General features: G+C 35.8%; 1 pseudogene; it reads right to left on the reverse strand.

Annotated features, from left to right (window-relative positions):
* Positions 1-11,282: 11,282 nt before the first annotated feature.
* On the reverse strand, positions 11,283-12,215 carry LOC115303616 (annotated as a pseudogene).
* Between the last annotated feature and the right edge of the window lie 475 nt (positions 12,216-12,690).

A 12,690-nucleotide genomic window follows, 5' to 3' on the forward strand; every position in this document is an offset into this window, starting at 1 on the left:
ATGCACATATGTATATATGCATACACACATATATGCATATACGTACATACACAGTGGAATATTATTCAGCCTTTAGAAATGAAATCTTGCCATTTGTGACAATATGGTTACCATAAGGAATATTATGCTAAGTGAATTAAATCAGACGGAGAAAGACCAATACCACATGATTCTGCTCATATGTGAAATCTCAAATGCATGCGCACATACACACACACACGCACAAATAAATAAACAAACAAAAAAGCAGAATGAGACCTAGAAAGTATGTAGAACAAGTTGATCATTACCAGAAGGAAAGGGGGTGGAGGATTGGGGGAAAATGGGTGAAGTGGAGAGGGAGAGACATAGGTATAAACTTTCAGTTATAGAATGAATAAGTCATGGGAATAAAAGCAAAAGGAATGCTATGTGATAATGTAATAGCTGTGTAACGGGACAGCTGGTAGCTATACTAGGGGTGAACATAGCATAATTATAATCTTGTCAATCACTGTGTTATACACCTGTAACTAATGTAACATTGAAGGTCAATATGCTCAAACAAAAAATTGTTTAAAAAGTAATTATAAAAACAAAAAATATAGAAAGAAATATTATAGATAAATTTACCTATAACATATTTAAACATCTTTTTCTGACTTATATGTCTTACTTATTTGACTCTTTTTTTCTTTAGTAAACAAACAGCATACCTTAATATATGCTAACATCTTGTCTCACAAATACATAAAGTGTCTTAAAAATATTTTCTGGGGCACCTGGGTGGCTCAGTCGGTTGAGCGTCTGACTTTGGCTGAGGTCATGATCTCAAGATTCATGGGTTCAAGCCCCGCGTTGGTCTCTGTGCTGACAGCTCAGAGCCTGGAGCCTGCTTCAGATTCTGTATCTCCCTTCTCTCTGACCCTCCACTGCTCGTGCTGTCTCTCTCTATCTCTCAAAAATAAATAAAAAACATAAAAAAATTAAAAACATATTTTCCTTAGGCTGCTTCTATGTCTCACATACCTCTGCTTTGAAGAAATGCAAATAAAATGTTAACTCTCTTGTAGAGACATAAGTTTACCAAAGACTGTGAAAGAAACTTTCATCTATCTATTTATCTAACTATCTATCTATCAATCAACTATCTATCATCTATCTGAATATGTTATGGGAAAGGTAAATATTCCTAAGAGAAATTCTCAAGTTTATTCAATAAAATGGAAACAAAAAAGTTCAAGAAACTATCATTCTATACAAGTTTTTATTTAAATTCCAGTTAATTAACATACAGTGTGATATTATTTTCAGGTGTAAAACTTAGTGACTCATCACTTACATACAACAGCCAGTGCTCATTACCAGTGCCCTCCTTAATACCCATTCCCTTTTGAATCATCTCTCCACCCACCTTCCCTCTGGTAACTATCAGTTTGTTCTCTATAGTTTAGAGCCTGTTTCTTGTTTTGTTTCTTTTTCCCACCCCCCCTCACCCCTGTTCATTTGTTTTGTTTCTCAACTTCTACATGAGTGTAATCTACAGTATTTGTCTTTCTCTGACTTATTATTTTGCTTAACATAATACTCTCTAGCTCCATCCACATTATTGCAAATGGCAAGTTTTCATTCTTTTTTATGGCTGAGTAACATTCCATTGTGTATATATACCACTTCTTCCTTATCCATTCATCAGTTGATGGACATTTGGGCTCACTACATAATTTGGCTATTGTTGATAATGCTGCTATAAACATCAGGGTGCATTTATCCCTTTGAATTAGTAATTTTGTATCCTTAAAAACCATTATTCTAGATTTATGGAAAAGCTTAAAAAGAGTACATATTATTGAGCATTTATAGATCTTTTCTATATTCTGACTTCTCCCTGCTAGTATACATTCAAAGTAATTATAACTCAGAAAGAGAGAATAGTTCAGTAACCAAACAATGTGATTTTGAATCCTGGCTTAGCTCCCTGAAAACACATTTCTTTTCTTTCTCTTTTTTTCTGATTAAGATTTTTTAATTTATTTTAAATAGTTTATTGTCAAATTGGTTTCCATATAACACCCAGTGCTCTTCCCCACAAGTGCCCTCCTCCATCACCACCACCTCCCTTCCCTCTCCCCCTCCCTCTTCAACACTTGGTTCATTTTCAGTATTCAATAGTCTCTCAGGTTTTGCGTCCCTCTATCTCCCCAACTCTCTTTCCCCCTTCCTCTCCCCCTGGTCCTCCATTAGGTTTCTCCTATTTTCCTGTTAGACCTATGAGTGCAAACATATGGTACCTGTCCTTCTCCACCTGACTTATTTCGCTTAACATGACACCCTCGAGGTCCATCCACTTTGCTACAAATGGCCATATTTCATTCTTTCTCATTGCCATGTAATACTCCATTGTGTATATATACCACATCTTCTTGATCCATTCATCAGGTGATGGACATTTAGGCTCTTTCCATGATTTTGCTATTGTTGACAGTGCGCTATGAACATTGGGGAAAACACATTCTTTAAGATATGTGTATAAGACAGTTTCGCTATTTGCTCTGCAATAGAAGTATTCCTCCGGAACTAACTTGATATAATTTTTCTTGACTCTATAAGATAGAGAATTATTGATCAGTGCCTTCAAAATTATGTTAAAACCTGTGAGCTGGTCCTAAATAAAGTAATGGTGATGTCTCTGTAATTTAAATTCCCTTTCATTGATAAGGAATTAACGGACATGTCTGAATAAAAGGGAGATGTAGTTCTTTTGTTGTAACATGGAGATCATGCTCTTTAGTTTTCTCCAATCTGTGAACGTTCCTATGTCTTTCCTTATTTTTCATGACCTTAATGTATTTGAAGAGTGCTGATCAGTTATTTTGTAGAAAGTCTCCCAATTTTGTTTGTCTAATGTTTTCTCATGTTTCTGTTGAGGTCGTACATTTTTGTGGAGAATGCCATAGAGGTGCTGTGCCCTTCTCAGTGTATTGTATCAGGGAGCATATGATATCTACGTCTTATTCCTGATGTTAAGTTTGTTAACGTGGTTAAAGCGTGTCTTCCAGTTCTATCTACCCTGAAGTTCTTCTTTGAAATTAAGTATTTTTGTGGAGGTCCTTTGATATATGTTGCTGTCGTTGTAAATTGTGGCAGAGGGATAGCTTTCTATATTTTTATGATTAAATTCCAGTCTTCTAGTGGACCTGTGTTCTTTGGCCTTCATAAGTGGGGCAGGAGGTGGGGCACGAACTTGAGCTGAAATAAAAAATTGGAGGCTTAACTGACTGAGCCACTCAGGTGTCCTTTCAAAATAAAATTTTTATACTTTTACAAGTTTCATTTAAACCTATTATCCACCTTCAGTTATTTTTTATATAACGTGTGAAGTTTAGGTTGAGGTTCTTCTTTTTGTTTTGTTTTGGTCTGTGGATGTGCTCTTGCTCCAGTACCACTTGTTGGAAGGCTATCCTTCTGCATTGAATTGCTTTTGCACTTTATAAAAAGTTAAGCACATTGATGTGTGCATACTTCTGAGTTCCTCTTTTGTTCTCTTGATCTTTGTGTCAGTCCTCTGTGAATAGCATAAAGTTCAGAACACGGTAACTAAAGACAAAATCTTGAAGTCTGGTGCGCTAACTCCACCTACTTTTTCTTCTCTTTTCCAAAATAGTTTTGCCTGTTTACATCATCTTGCTTCTCTGTAAAAGTTTTACATGGATTTTGCCCACATCTGTAAAAAATCTTGCTGGAATTTTGATATAAATTGCATTAAATTTGTATGTTCTGGAAGTATATAAATAATTGAATATTAACAACTGTAATAGGCAAGTGCTTTTGGAAATACAGCATTTGATAAAATCTTTTCAGAAGCTGATTTCAGGCATAAGTAGCTTCACTGATAAAAGATCTGAAAAATGTAAGGAATAAATAACATCAAATTTTACACAACAATTTCCAGAGCATAGATAAGAAGAATCTCCTTTTCTAGTTTTATGGAACTAGCATAACATTGATATCAGTAACTGTCAAGTTAAAGAAAATAAGTTAAAATGATAAACTAATCTCTCTTTGGCATATGGCAAATTAAAAATGTATTAACTAATTAAATCTAATGATATATGAAATTGATATTACATCATGACCAATTTGAATTAAGTCTAGATTGTGATATTAATTTGGTACTAGAAAGCAAATTAATGATTCATTACATAAACAAATGAAAATCATATGTTAATCTCAATAGATTAAAAACAGCATTTGATAAAATCCACTACTCATTTATCACAAGATTCTTGACAACCTCGGAGTATAGGGAGTTTCCTTAATTTGATTCAAAAAACCTAAAAAGTAAAAGTAAACTCTTTAGCAAATGTCATATTTAGTGGTGAAATATTATCCCACTGAGATGAGAAAAAACTACTCTATTTATTTATATTCACAACACTGTATTCATAGTTTCAGCCAGCTTAAAGGGGCCAAATAAAGAAAGAAAAGGTCAGCCAATTGAAAAAGGAAAAAAAAAAGTGTTACTTATTATATAGATAACAGATAAATATAGATTATAGATTGATATAGATATACATGTACAAAGGAAATCCAAATGAATCTAGAGAAAACGTTAAAATTAAACACTGACTTCAGCAAAGTCACTCAGGTCACATACAAATATAAATTGTATACTTATACTTAGAGCAAATAATGAGGAAAATAAAATAAAATAAAATATTGATTCAATTTACAGGGACATAAAAATGTTTAATACTGGGTCACCTGGGTGGCTCATTGGGTTAAGCATCTGACTGCAGCTCAGGTCATGATCTCACTGCCTGTGGGTTCAAGCCCTGTGTTGGACTCTGTGATGATGGTGTGCAGCCTGTTTGGGATTCTTGCTCTCTCCTCTCTCTCTGCCCCTACCCCACTTGTGCTTTCTCTCTTTCTCAAAATAAATAAATAAACTTACAAAAAATTACCAAGGAAGGAATCTATTAAAATATATGTGAAACTGCTGCCCTGGGAACATGCAAAAGAATCACTTTATAACATGAAACTAGAGTGATTTATCTTGTTTTAGTTTTTAATATTTTTAAATTTTATTTTTGAGGGAGAGAGAGAGTGCAAGCAGATGAGGCTCAGAGAGAGAGGGAGACCCAGAATCTGAAGCAGGCTCCAGGCTCCAGGCTCCAGGCTCTGTGCAGACAGCTCAGAGCCCTGTGCAGGGCTGGAACTCACAAACCAAGAGATCGTGACCTGAGCTGAAGCCAGATGCTTAACTGACTGAACCACCAGACGCCCTAGAGTGATTCATATAAAAGGAGAGCCAAAACTGAAATCAGACATTTAAAACACTATGAACTCACCACTAGTTGATAAAATAATGAAGGGAGACTCTGTCCCTTCTTGATACTCACAGTCTTCCTGTGTGGGGACCATTTCCACAGAAGGGTACTACAGAGGGTACCATTTCCACAGAAGATCATAGTCTCTCATTGCTACCCCACAACACAGAGATAGTTCATTTGGGGTAAATGGACTCTTTCTGAGAACATTTTGGTTATTAAAGTTTACAAAATCTTACCTGTCTTTGAGTTAAAAATTTAGAAGGCAGTGTAGAGCCTGCTTCAGATCTCTTGTCCTCCCTCTCTTTGCACTGCTCCTGCTCACACCCTCTTTGAAAAATAAAAATAATTGGATTTTTAATTATATATTGTTTATGAGAAAGAAGGTAGACATATCATTGATTGTTTAACTCTCTTAACTTTTCATCACTTAGGGTTATTTTTTAATTTCAAAATGTATCAAAGATTCAAAATTTAATTTTTTGATCTAGCCCTTATGTGTAAAACGGATATCCCTCAACAAAGAGTATTAAGAATGATCTCGCAGAAACCAATACATGTAATGGTAAGAACTGAAAATAAAGTAGAAGTATCCTTTGCTGTAAAAAGATGTGGATAGCTATACATAGCCATGTATTAGAAATTTCAGTCTTATAACAATGTCAGTTCTCTCCCAATTTATCTATTGAATCAAAGCAATGCAAAAGCCCAACACTTTAATTTTAAGAAATTTCAAAAGCCTATTCTAAATTTAGATGGAAAATCAAAGGACAAAACATAGCTACACAATCTTGAAGTACAACAAAGTTGGAAGACTTACTGCAAATATCAATATTTCTGAAGCAACAGCAATTAGGATGTTGTGATATTGGGACAGGAAAAATAAAAAAAAAAAAAAGAAATGGGCCAGCAAAATAAAATAGAAATTCCAGGAACAGATCTAGACTTATTTGATTACCTGAATTACAGCAAATTCACAGCTGCAAGGAGAAAGGAAAGATTTAGTAAATAATGCCATGTCAGTTGAATAGTCCTATGGGAAGAATGAATGAAATTTAACCCCTACATTATATCTTAGTATATAGTGAAAGTTTAGCATAGTGCTTGTACTGTTTTTCTCTCTGACTGGCAAGTTATGAACCACACTGGCAAAAAAAAATTGTTAATTCTTCCAATTTTAACCAGGTTTATATGCATGGACCAATGAATGAATGAAAGAGATCTGACAGTTCCTAATTTGTCCACCTTGAGTTTTAGACACTCAGCATCCAGAGAAATGATTACTATGTGGGACTGTGGAGCCATTGGACCTACTGCAAGATGGTTGGATGGGATTCCATCACTTGGCTTTGAAACAGACAAACTCTACTTGCATTTGTGTCCTGTGGTGTCAGAGTCAGTTCCAGCAAAGACCGAAAGGTCAATTTTAACACACCTTGGAAAAATTTGGAGGTGCTTTTTTCCTAGGTCTAGAATTACTCTGATAAGCGACCATACCTCTTCTTGGGGAAGGATTGGCCAGAAAACTTCTGTTGGTATTTTCTGTGACATTGCAGGATCCTTCCACAAGAAGACATGGACTCTCATTCAATAACAGGTTTGACATTGGAAACTGGCTCAAGTATGGAAACTGGGTAAGAGACTATGAATTCCCATTGAGGTGGCTTCCCTCGGCTTTATTTTGAAAAGTTCTTGATTACATAGATCAAATAATAATATCTTTTGCTGCCATTTCCGTCTTATTCTATTAGATATGGTCAAAGAGCTCTGTAGGTCAGTGACCCTGTATTTCCTTTTCCAGATAAATGAAAATTAGTCCACCTTGCCCTTGACAGTGAGTGTTGCTGCCTGGCTGTTGATACTCTGAATTTTATCACTGACAAATAGAAGGTTCCCTCACCCAAATCACTGATTTACAAAGAACACTCATTATTAAGGTCCCAATGATGCTGATGTTGCTTCTAACAGAACATAGCTTATTTGTTTTGTGAAGAGAATTTCTTTTGACTTCTCAGAGCTCATGTGTTCTCTGGTTTTAGTTGGCAAATCCAATCTAACATTCTTAACTTTTGAGACTTTTGCACCATTTATAAACACTGCATTAAGCCTCATTTAATGTAGGCTCCAATGTGTCCAAGCTTCAAGGAATCAGACTAGCATTACATTAGGACTAGCTCTAAGTGTTTTTGCCAGGATGTGAAATTATGAGTCCTTAAAGAATGTTTCTATATAAGTAGTCTCTGCCTTATTCAACATTTCATTTAAGTCTTACTCAAGTCTAGTATTTTCATGGTCCACTCTTAGGTGTGTTATCTTGATTCCTACAGCACACTTTAGCTATTTTGATAAGTAATTATTATCCTTCTGTAGAAGGGAAACTACTTCCATAAGAAGGCCATGTTGGAACTTGATCTGAGACATTGTTATAGAAGCCATGATTTGAGGTGAGGGCAGATTTTAAGGAAAGTAAGGATCATCTTCCAGTGCATTTGCTTCAGATGAGGACTATACATATTCCAAGGAGGAGTAGATTGGTTATTTTCTAGCAAGGAAGACTGGACCACTTCTTTAAGTCAGAGAGTGTAGGAGAATCTAGGGGCTCAAGATTCTTAAGCACAGTTGCTCAGATATTTCCATCCTACTTTGGAAACCCAGGATAAGAGTAAAACACGTGCTTCAGAATTCTTCCACTTGGAAGGTCAAGGGAGAATGGATATTTATACACTAATTCATCTCAGTTATTTAATGAGTACTGCTCTTGAGGGGTTTTGATTTTAGACACTTCTGGGCTGCCCCAAAGATGGGCACAGTGGACCTCTGGGGCCGTAAAACAGACCTTTGGCCCTATGTATCTTCTGGTAGTTGGAAGTCAGGAAGTCTGGCTGGTGCCCATCATAGCAGGTAGGATGAGAAGGTATGCATGGGGTATTGGAGCATCTTCTGTGGGCCTCATCTAAGTACAAATGTTCTGAGGACATATATGTGTACATGCAGGAGGGGGACATACACTGTAAGCTACAGTGAACCTCTGGCCAGAAATGCCAATATGGAACTCAGGTTTGTCAAATTAGGGTTTTTGTAAAAGAGGTAAATCAAGGAAATGTGCAGAAGTTGGCTTTTAATTTATGCCATTTGCACATTAACTTGAGCAGGAATACAGCTGCCTCCTGAGAGAGTTTATCTTTCTTGGAGAAATTTCTAAATCTTTCCTAGAAACCTTTGATTTATAATTTATTCTTATACATATAAAAAGATATAAACATATAACCAATATTTATATATTATATTCTCTATATATTTATATATAAATATATGTAGCAATATAAACATATATATTTAGAATATAAACCGTATCTGAGAAGATAGAATAAATTTGACAGTCTAAGCAATTAAAATGCTCACTCTCTTTGTATAATTTCCTAGTGCCTTTCTCAGGAGATAATAAAATATTTTCACATTTTGTTTATGAATCATTATTATGCAAGTAGGGGGCTATTTTCTCAATGTACTTACTGATGCACTAGTTAAAAAGACAAAGGAGAGCTCTTATTTTTAACTTTTTAAGGGTTTGAGGGAAACCATCACTTGTATAAGTAAAGCTATTGAGTCACATACCTTAGGTTTAAATGGAGTCTCAAGTAGCCACCCAGTCTCAGTTACTTCATTTTAAACAATTAAAATGAAATTAATATCGGGGCGCCTGGGTGGCTCAGTCGGTTAAGCCTCCGACTTCGCTCAGGTCAGATCTCACGTTCGTGGGTTCGAGCCCCGCGTCAGGCTCTGTGCTGACAGCTAGCTCAGAGCCTGGAGCCTGCTTCCGGTTCTATGTCTCCTTCTCTCTCTGCCCCTCCTCCCCTCATGCTCTGTCTCTCTCTGTATCAAAAATAAAAAAATAAAACATTAGAAAAAAATTTTTTTAAAAAATGAAATTAATATCTACCTATGGTCATTGTGGGTATAAAATAAGATACCTCATTTAAAGTGCTTAGTCCAAGGAAAGGCATGACATAAATTCACAAAATATATTAGCTATTAACATTAGAATATATCTTTTTAGCACTTTTGGACATTTTGAGGAGAATTAGGAGATTAGGTGAAGGCAACCTGAACCTGAAAAATGCAAGAAGCCTAGAGCCATGCTTGTAGTCCTAATTACTGTCAGAGCTGAGCGTCTGGGCCCACAACACTAGAGTTCCTATAGCTGCAGGATGGACCTGACCCCACAAGATAGTCAGAGAAGTTTCCAGCCTCTCTATGACTCTTGGCAGATCAGCGGATACCAGAAGTCTTCATGTAGTTTTTTAATTTGATTTTCTTAATTTCTCCCTGAGAGTTTTTAGAAACCTGAAAAATAAATCAATAACAACAGAGTAAAGTGTTGAATTATTAAAAGTGCTGCTTCATGCAAGTAGGAAACTCAGATTTGTCAAATTAGGGTTTTTAGTAAAGAAGGCAAATCAAGGAAGTATGGGGAAGTTGGAAAAGAAAGTCAAAGTTAGTGTAAAAGTTTGAGTCAAGAATATTTTAGAGCAAGTAGATCAAAAAAGATAGAAGAAATGATAGTGGAACTATCAGAGAATGCTACCTCTTTAAGATGAATCTCTGACAACATCTGACAGCATTCTGCTCCCTACCACCTGTTTTATCTATTTGACTGCAATGTCTTGCTCTTGGAAGGAGTGTGGTCCTAGAGTCATAACCACTTTATTATAATAACTCATAGCTAACAAAATATTCAAAACTCTTTTAAATAAGGTTAATGTTATGTTATGAGGCTCATCTTCATTCCAATCTCCACTTGTTAATATGATAACCTAAAAAAATAAACTTTATAATTTTGTTGTGCTATATACATATTCAAACAAAATTATTGCTATTTTAGCAATGCAATGTTGCATTCACATGATGTATTATATTTACTGAGACTTCCATATATTTTGTTGGTTTGATTTTCTTAATTTCTCCCTGAGTACCACACACTTCCTTTGATTTGCTGTTGCTTGCTTGCTTGCTGAAGTTACAATACAGATTTGAAAAAACAATACGTGCTTCAGGTTTTTGGATGCTTAATGCATTAACAATAGTCATTCTGATTCCCCAAACTGATTACCATTTTTGTCTCCAAAAAATAACTTCTTAGTCCTTTTGAGAAAAGCTTTTATCACTTTGTCTATATGTAAATTTATGAATTGTGTTTTGGATGCCTTTCATATAAATTTTGTCTCAGAATTCTTTGTTTTTAAAGTATATTTTCTTTATTTTGAGAGAGACAGAGAGAGAGAGAGAGCGTATGAAGGGGAGAAGCAGAGAGAATGCGAGAAAGAATCTCAAGCAGACTCCATGCTGTCAGCACAGAGCCAGATGTGGGGCTCAAACTTTCAAACCACAAGATCATGACCTAAGCACAAATCAAGAGTTGGATACTTAATGGACTGTGCCATCCAGGCACCCCTGTCCCAGAATTCTTAATAGTTACACAGATTTATTTTTACATTTTGGGTATACATTTTTTTCTGTGATATATGCTACTTGTGGGCAGGATTATTGTTGATTTTGTTCTGTACTTTATTTCAATTACTTAGCATGAATTTATGTGTCTTTAATGAACCAAGTCATTATTTGAGAAGGTATGGAGAGAACAGTTAAAGTGAACACTACTACTTAATTTTAATGGGAAGTCTAATACCTTATAACATTCATATTTTGTTCTTTAAATTTTGCTTGGTTTGCCCTTTTTATAAGGTTGGATGTGATATTTTGTTCTTCATAGGCAATTAAAAATATCAATACTAGACATTTAAAAGAGGTGACCTTGCTAAGGAAGGGAAGTACTGGATATAAGTAACATGTTGAAAGATTTAATTTGAATGGACCTTGGATTTGGAAGGAACAAATTATTTTAGGACCTTAATGGTGTATGCTTTGGGAAGCCAATCTCTTATGAAAACTTGAATCATCAACTTTAGCATTCCTTTATTTCTTGGAAGATAAGGCAATCCTTTTGATTGAGTCATTGAAAGCTTGTTTTACTTGGTTGTTTCTCAAAGTATAAATAAAGGGGTTCAACATAGGAGCGATGGAAGTAATTAACATTATTATACCCTTATTTATGGCCACTGATTCCTTCGCTGAAGGTTTGACATAGATGAAGATACAGCTTCCATAAGTGATAGAAACCACAATCATATGGGAAGAGCAGGTAGAAAAGGCTTTTTCCCTTTGGTGCGCAGAAGGGAATCTTACAACAGTCTTGATTATGTGTATGTAGGAGAGAACCACACAAAGAAGTGTTGTGATGAAGGTCAGCACAGCACAGACTATAGCCATCTGCTCAATGACCCATGGGTCTCAGCACGGAATCTTCAGGAAGGGGGATACATCACAGAGAAAGCTATCAATGACATTTGAGTCACAGAATTCCAGATTTTGGCTCAAGCTAAATGGTGGGAGTATGATTACCAAGCCAGCCATCCAACAGCAAAGGATGAGCCTTCTAGAGACCCTGCTGCTCATGATGGTGTAATGCGGGGGTTTACATATGGCCACATAGCGGTCATAGGACATGGTACCAAGGAGAAAAAATTCTGTAACTCCAAAAAGATCAGTGAAAAATGCTTGAATGGCACAGGCACAGTAGGTGATAGTCTTGTCACCTGTTGATAGGTTATATAAGTATCTAGGAATACAAGTTGATGTGAATAAGATCTCTAAGAAAGAAAAATTTTGTAGGAAAAAACACATTCATGTTTTAAGGTGAGAAGACACTAATGTAAGTGAGATAATAGCCAGATTCCCAGTTATACTTAATAGGTAGGTAAAAAATAGGAAAATTAAAAGTAGACCCTGAAGTTGTGGATCATCTGTTAGTCCCGGGAGAATGAAGGTTGTTATTGTATGGTTTTTCATCTCTGACTTCTGACTTCTGTCCAGTCTGCATGAAAAAGATCGGTTATTTTATGAGGATATAGCACTGTCAAAGTTTAGTAGTGATGAGGTGCCTGGATGGCTCATTCGGTTAAGTGTCTGACTTTGGCTCGGGTCATGATCTCATGGTTCATGAGTCCGAGCCCTGCAGCAAGCTCTGTGCTCACAGCCAGAGCCTGGAGCCTGCTTAGGTCCCTGTGTCTCCCTCTCTCTCTGCCCCTCCCTCATTCTCTCTCTCTCTCAAAAATAAAAACATTTAAAAAAGTTTAGTAGTGATAAACAGTGACAAAGTCAAGCAGGTAACTGGTTCACTTGAGATTTGTTTTTCAATTTGGTGATTAATATTATTAACATACCGGTGGACTTTGTAAATATCCTTCTTGTAGTTTTTGAAGAGAAATTGTTTTTAAGCTTGTTTATTTATTTATTGTAAGGAAGGGAGAGAGAGCATAAGCAA

The sequence above is a fragment of the Suricata suricatta genome, chromosome 10, assembly GCF_006229205.1.
Source record: "Suricata suricatta isolate VVHF042 chromosome 10, meerkat_22Aug2017_6uvM2_HiC, whole genome shotgun sequence".
Lineage (NCBI taxonomy): Eukaryota > Metazoa > Chordata > Mammalia > Carnivora > Herpestidae > Suricata > Suricata suricatta.